Genomic DNA, 7221 nt, shown 5'->3' on the forward strand with positions numbered 1-7221 from the left:
TAAACAAGGAGCTCACATAAAAACGTCGAATTGTTGCCACACCAATCAATCAACGCAGCATAAAACCCAGCTACCAGCAACAATATCATACAACAGCCAACCAATGGGCAAACCAAAGACCTCACGTGGGCCCCCAGGAGACATGGACTCAGACGCGTCGCCCCCGCCCGCAGGGGCTTCCGACACATATCAGGCTCTTCAAAAAATGGCCGCAACTCTACAAACACATACAGTACAATTTGAAAAAGTACTGCAAGCCATACTAGACCCTAAAACCACCTTGGAAGCAAAAATAGGCTCAGTAATTGAAGATGTTAACCTGCTACGCACAGATCAACAAGCGCTGGCTGAAAAGGTTGCAGGACTGGAAAAAGACACGTCACGCCTTACACCATCTATACTCGAACTCCAGTCACGGATGGGAGCCGTAACAGCGGAGGTGGAATCGAACAATGGCTAATTGAAGCGGTCTTAAAGAGCAATGTCCCAAAGTTTTTTTCCATAGAACGTGCCCACAGAGTTCCCGGTAGGCCCTTGCCACCTGGCGCTCAACTTCGCCCCCTAATAGCAAGACTCCATAACTACTGCGACAGAGACCTCATATTACAACTATTCCATAAGTCAGGCCCAATACGCTTCGAAAGTGCGGAAATCTCGGCCTACCCAGACTTCACTGTGGAGGTACAGAAGAAGCGCAACTCATTCTTTTGAGTCAAAGAACGGCTAAGAGACCATAACATCAAATATTCCCTGTTGTTCCCTGCTAAACTCCGAATACAAGATAACACCCGTACTCTCTTTTTTACTACTCTGGAAGATGCATGGACGTGGCTTCATGCAAAAGGCCTTGCTGACCCGACATCCGCGAGAAACCCCATAGACAAAAGTCCTCCTCCAATGGATAAACGGAGACCCCGCAGAAAACAAGACACCAAACCTACCCCTGAGCAGTCTCGTGAAGAACGTTCACTACTATTACAGACCGCATTGCGTTTTGTCTCTGCATCACCAACATCCATGTCTGCGCAATCGGAAGCAGACCCTGACCTAGAAGTAAACTCTGACTCTGCGGATTCGGCCCGTGGCCCCAACCTCACTCCACAGACAGTGGATGATATCTGTTAGCTTCCCCCTCCCATCCCTTTTTTTTTTTTTTTTTAATTACTTCAATACCACAATACTCGGATCTATGTCTCATCTATGGGATCACAACTCGCTCGATAAGGTTATTCGAACGCCGCTGTGTCACCATCTCTACCAGCTATACCATCTTGTTGACTGAGGCTCCTGGACAGTAGCTACACCACCAAGTGTAAAATGGGCCGGGATCAACGCTGTCTTGTACCCATTAATCTGAAGCACCCCCCGCTCCATATGGACCGTTACATCAGGTTGGCAAGTTCCACACCAACCCTATGCTCGTCAAACTTACAGTTAAAGTTAACTATAGTAAACGTTATTGTTATAACTAAATGGGACGTTTCCCTGTTACATGATTTGGTCAATGTCAATACCAAGACGGTTCAGTACAATGTAAACTTAAAGAACATGCTAGATAATCCTAAGGCAAAATGGCTGGGCACAATAGGCACGAAGTACATCATCAACATACGGGAAGTTAGGCTTGCGAAATCATTACGCGCTCGCGTAAAACCACATATACACCATGACTTCTCAAAATCAACTCACATGGCATATAAGAGGCATGGCATCCATTAGTAAACGTCAACGGATCTATGCATATCTCAGAAGACACCAAATACATATTGCCAGGCTCCAAGAAACACACTTGGATGCACCCTCGCTCGCAAACATAAAAACAAAATGGAGGGGACAACTATATAGCACCACCTTTTCAACATATGCATGAGGAGTGGCAATCTGGATAGCCCCCGGGGTCCCATATATTATGTCCCGCGTTCAAAGTGACCCAAATGGACGGTACGTGATCTTAGAAGGAGCATTAGACGGTAACCCTATAGCACTGATAGATATACACTCCCAATGTAAACCAATGGGAATTCCTCTGGTCACTTAACAACAGTAGATTCGGAGACCCCGCAGCAGATGCCTTATGGGGAGGCGATTTTAATTGCGTCTTAGACACCCAAAAAGACCGCTCCATCCCCCCACTAGCCAGTGCCCCAACTAAACGTGCGTCGCTCGACCTGACAGAATGGGCCTCCAACAATGGGTTAAGCGAAATTTGGAGAACCGGCCACCCTACATTGCGCGAATACTCTTTCTATTCACCAGTACACAAACTTTATACCAGAATAGATATGTTTTTCGCATCATCCAACATAATCTCAAAGATAAGCACATCTGGTTATCTAGCCCGCACCATATCAGACCACAACCCACACTATGCAACCTTGCAATGGGGCTACACACACACTCGCATCCCAACATGGCGCCTACAACCAGATGCCCTAACTGATCCTCCTTTTAATGCTGAAATAACCAAGTGGCTGTCGGACTATTTCTCCCTAAACAAAAACTCAACACTAACACGCGCCACTGAATGGGACGCCCATAAAGTCGTAATTAGGGGACAATGCTTGGCAGCCTCTGTGGGGGTAAAAAAAAACGCTTACTAGGGAGCTACTAACGCTGGATGCCAATATACATAGAGCAGAGATTGAAGCCTCAACAAGTGACACCCCATCAGCAACACTAAATTCAATGAAGGCGAAATATAGAGAAGCCGATGATAGACTTGGTAGGCATGACTATAGACACTTTAAAATGAGGCAGCACGCGGAAGGAGACAGATCAGGAAAATTGTTAGCATGGCTGGTACGTCAACCGTCGCAATCCCTGCCAATAGGTGCGATTAGGTTACAATCAGGAGATATGGTTAATACTCAGGTAGACATAAACAGAGCTTTCTACATGTACTACCGCTCTTTATATCAATCCACTACTCCTCCAAAAGACCAACAATTGACTGAGCTACTAGCACAGATTCCCCAAAGCCCAAACATCACCAGCAACGCAGATATACTAGTCGGTCCCATCACTACTGAGGAACTTCGCTTGGCTCTTTCTCAAATGGCACGCGGCAAAACCCCTGGTTCAGATGGTCTACCAGTAGAATACTATAACTCACAAACCACTCACCTTCTGCAACCCCTGCTTGAAGTGTTTAACGAAGCATGCAATAGAAAACAGCTGCCAGACTCCATGCGCAAAGCTCTAATAGTAGTCCTGCCAAAACCAGGCCGCGACCCACTAGACGTCAGATCCTACAGACCACTCTCCCTTCTGAATTCTGACTGCAAACTGTTAGGGAAAATCCTGGCAAACAGATTGCTCCCTCATCTACTGCACCTCATACACTCAGACCAATCAGGATTTATCCCGGGTAGGAATACCTTCTTAAACATAAGACGGTTAATTTGCATCATGCACAATACCACAGACCCAGAAACTGTGGCTGTGTCTTTAGATATAGAAAAAGCATTTGATACGCTCGGTTGGGATTATCTCTTCCGTACTCTTAAAGCGTTTGGCTTCCAGAGCGGCTTCATCAGCTGGATTGCAACATTATACTCCAAACCAATAGCCCGTGTCAAAACTGGTCAAGTAATATCTGAAGCATTCCCCATCGGTAGAGGCACTAGACAAGGATGCCCGCTCTCTCTGTTATTATTTGCAATAGCCATGGAACCACTGGCAATTAAGCTTCGTAGCTACGCTCAAATATGGGGCATCCAAGAATTTAAAGCATAGCACATCATATCCTTATACGCAGATGATGCCCTGATATGTTTGCGCAATTATTCTACCTCTCTATCTGGGGTTATGCAAATATTGGCTACTTTTGCCCTTGCCTCTGGCCTATGTGTCAATTGGGCTAAATCATGTATTTTCCCTCTCACTCGTATACCCACCGAACAGCAAATGATACTCCCTAGTCGCCAGCTACCATGGGCTTACCAGACCTTCAAATACTTGGGCATTCAGATATACCACTCTTTGTCAGACCTAAGAGAAGGCAACCTAGACCGATTACGGCCATAGCCAAGATGCTAGTACTACTGAGATTCCTGTATTACTTTACTGCGCTCCCGATATCCTTGCCACGCTCGTTTTTTTGCAAAATACACTCATTATTAACTGATTTACTCTGGGGCAAGGATAGATGCAGAGTAGCACTAGCCATCACGCAATACCCACAAGAAGAAGGCGGGCTTGGCAAGCCGAATCTAGAATTATATTACGTAGCAGCCCAACTTCAATGGGTCACAATGTGGCTCAACGAACCGGCCATTCCGGAGTGTATAGCAATAGCTGCTCACACAGCACCACAAGCGATACTGACCTCTTTGCTGGCAGGACCCCCCCATCAGGCAAATCGTTCACCTCTATGGGACACAGCCAGGCACTGGTGGCAGAGATATGTACAAGGCAGAACACTGTCCCCCCCCTTACTCCCCTTTGCTGCCACTGTCGCAGGTGCCGGGCATACAAGCGCTCTCCTCCTATCACGATATACGCGTGACTAATACCTTGAACCTGGGAGACCTTTACTCGGGTTCCAAAGCAAGCACGTTCGCAGAATTGATGGCGGCTGATGTAATGCAACCTGGGGCTTTCTCGACATAAAGCGCCATCGCTAATCTTCTACACAACCTCTGGGGACGTAGTCCCAACGAACCTAATGAATCCCTTCTACTCACTTCAATACTTTCCATGGGTAACGCAAACGGCATCATCACCAAATTATATAAAATACTCCTAGCAAGCAACTGCACTGCTTTAACTCGGTTAAACACCGATGGGATTCTGTCCTTAATACATCAACCACCCAGGAATCCTGGGAAGCAGCCCTCACCTCAATTAAGTCTGTATCTCGTAATATTAGGCTAAGATATACGCAATTTAATTACATGCATCAATCATATCTTTCTCCGGCTCGTATCCATAAAATATACCCAAATTCTAAACCAATATGCCCAAGGTGCGCCACCCCTGCAGCTAACTTCTACCACATGGTTTGGGAATGTCACTCAATAAATATTGGTTGGTGTCGCATTATTGAAACCACGGCAGACATAGCAGATCTCGTGTTAACACCCACTCTGGAATCCTGCCTGCTTGGTATACGACACCGGGCTAAGGGAGATAAACACACCCACAAGTTTGTAGACCTGGCATTTGTGATATACAAGCGCCTGATTGCCACACACTGGAAGGCCCCAAATGCCCCTTCTCACTCCGCCTGGCTGAGAGACTTGCACAGCTGCGCAATAGCAGAGGCTCAAACACTAAGACAACTGCAACTTCAGGGTCAGATACAGGAAGGCACTGCAAGCTGGGATCTTTTCGTAGTAAAAATAGAATCTAGAGATGACAAGTACCTCCCTGAGACACCCAAAGTAAGGAACATCCGTTAGTGGATCCCCTGCCTGTTATTCAGCAAGCACAACACCTGACCCCTCATTCCTCTTGCTTTGTACTGGCAGGATACCATCATACTCAACCAAAGCATAAAAGCAATTATTAAACGGAGCCGCACTCAAAGGCGAACTGAAACGCCATGCTCGGGCACCACTAGCCTGCTGGCCCTGATCCGATATTACTAACTAACCACGCTATGCACACGCAAAAGATAGATACCTCTCGTGCCTATACAGCCTAATGCTACCATCATTACTCCCGATACAGATATATAGACTTAAGCATATTAATTGACATGACTAGTATTGAAAGTTACACAATGTTAATTTGTATGCCAGTACGCTAAAATGTACCTGTACTCTGAATTACTTCTGTTTAAAATATGTGCTTTATAACAATCACTGCAAAAAACAATGTGTTTTGTAAACACAGTTTTGTCAACTTTGGCAGGTAGGCAGCTGAATAAACACTGCCAGAACTTTTTTATGAGCAATACCGTAAACGCCGATAGGTGGAGTGGTTCAGCTCTGCACGGTGTTGTCCACGCCGGAAGTGATGTGCGCGGTGCCTCTGTGACACCACCCCAGTACACTGATGCGTTTCTTTTTATGACTGTCCACACCAGAAGAGCGGAGCTACGAAGAACAAACCACTGGTGTGTGAATTTATGGTTCTTGAGAAGGAAACAGCCCTTCACTCTGAATTTGTTTGGGGAGTGGGAAGGATGGGTGGGTCGGTAAGGAATTTGCAGCTAAAGTGTTACCAAAGCAAAATTACTTGTTCATCCAACACAGATTTCTAGCCACAGATTCCTTATGCTAGAATAGATAACCAAGCAATACCTCCCCAGTGGCGGGCTGCAACACAGATTAAACTAGGAAGTCCTGCGGGACCAATCGGGCAAAGTGTCCATCTCGGCGGAACTGACTGTTCAGGCAGTAGTGCTTCATAAACATGTGCAGAGAAGCCCACATTACTGCCGGACAGATATGCAGGAGAGGTACTCAGCAAGAGAATGTAGTGGTCACAGCCCTAGCTTTGGTGAAGTGAGATTGCTTCTTGGGCAATACATTGCAGACTTTGATGCAGAGATGGTCAGTTTCTGCACCGCCTTTCTTTTCTGGCTCCGCCGTAGCCCAAAAAGAGTTGATTGTCCACCTGCAACTCTTTTGTATGGTCAAGGGAGGCCGACAGCTCTCTTTTTGGGTCCAGCCAATGGAATCTCTTCTCTTTTAGAGGGATGAGATGGAGACTAAAGGGTAAGCAGGGTGAAGGGCTGGCCTACATAAAAGGGAGTTATCACCTTTGGTAGCAAGGAGTCTGAAGAAGCAACTTGTCTGTGTAGATGGTAAGGTACAGAAGCTGAGATGACAGTGCCTGTAGCTCACTGACCCTCAAAGCAGGTGTTACTGCCACTAGAAAGACACAATAGTACAGAGCATGATAGGACATTTGCGTAATCAGTGCTAAAGTGCACATGCTCTCTCCTTAAAACATGGTGACATTGGCTCATACCCAATTGGATTATTTAATTTACTTGTAAGTCCCTAGTCAGGTGCACTACATGTGCCCAGGGCCTGTAAATTAAATGCTACTAGTGGGCTGCAGCACTGGTTGTGCCACCCACATAAGTAGCCCTCTAACCATGTCTCAGGTCTGCCACTGCAGGGTCTGTGTGTGCAGTTTTACTGCCACATCAACTTGGCACATAAAAGTAATTGCCAAGCCTTAAACTCCCCTTTTTCTACATATAAGTCACCCCTAAGGTAGGGCAGGGTGCTATGTAGGTGAAAGGCAGGACATGAACATGTGTGT

The sequence above is a fragment of the Pleurodeles waltl genome, chromosome 3_1, assembly GCF_031143425.1.
Source record: "Pleurodeles waltl isolate 20211129_DDA chromosome 3_1, aPleWal1.hap1.20221129, whole genome shotgun sequence".
Taxonomy (NCBI): domain Eukaryota; kingdom Metazoa; phylum Chordata; class Amphibia; order Caudata; family Salamandridae; genus Pleurodeles; species Pleurodeles waltl.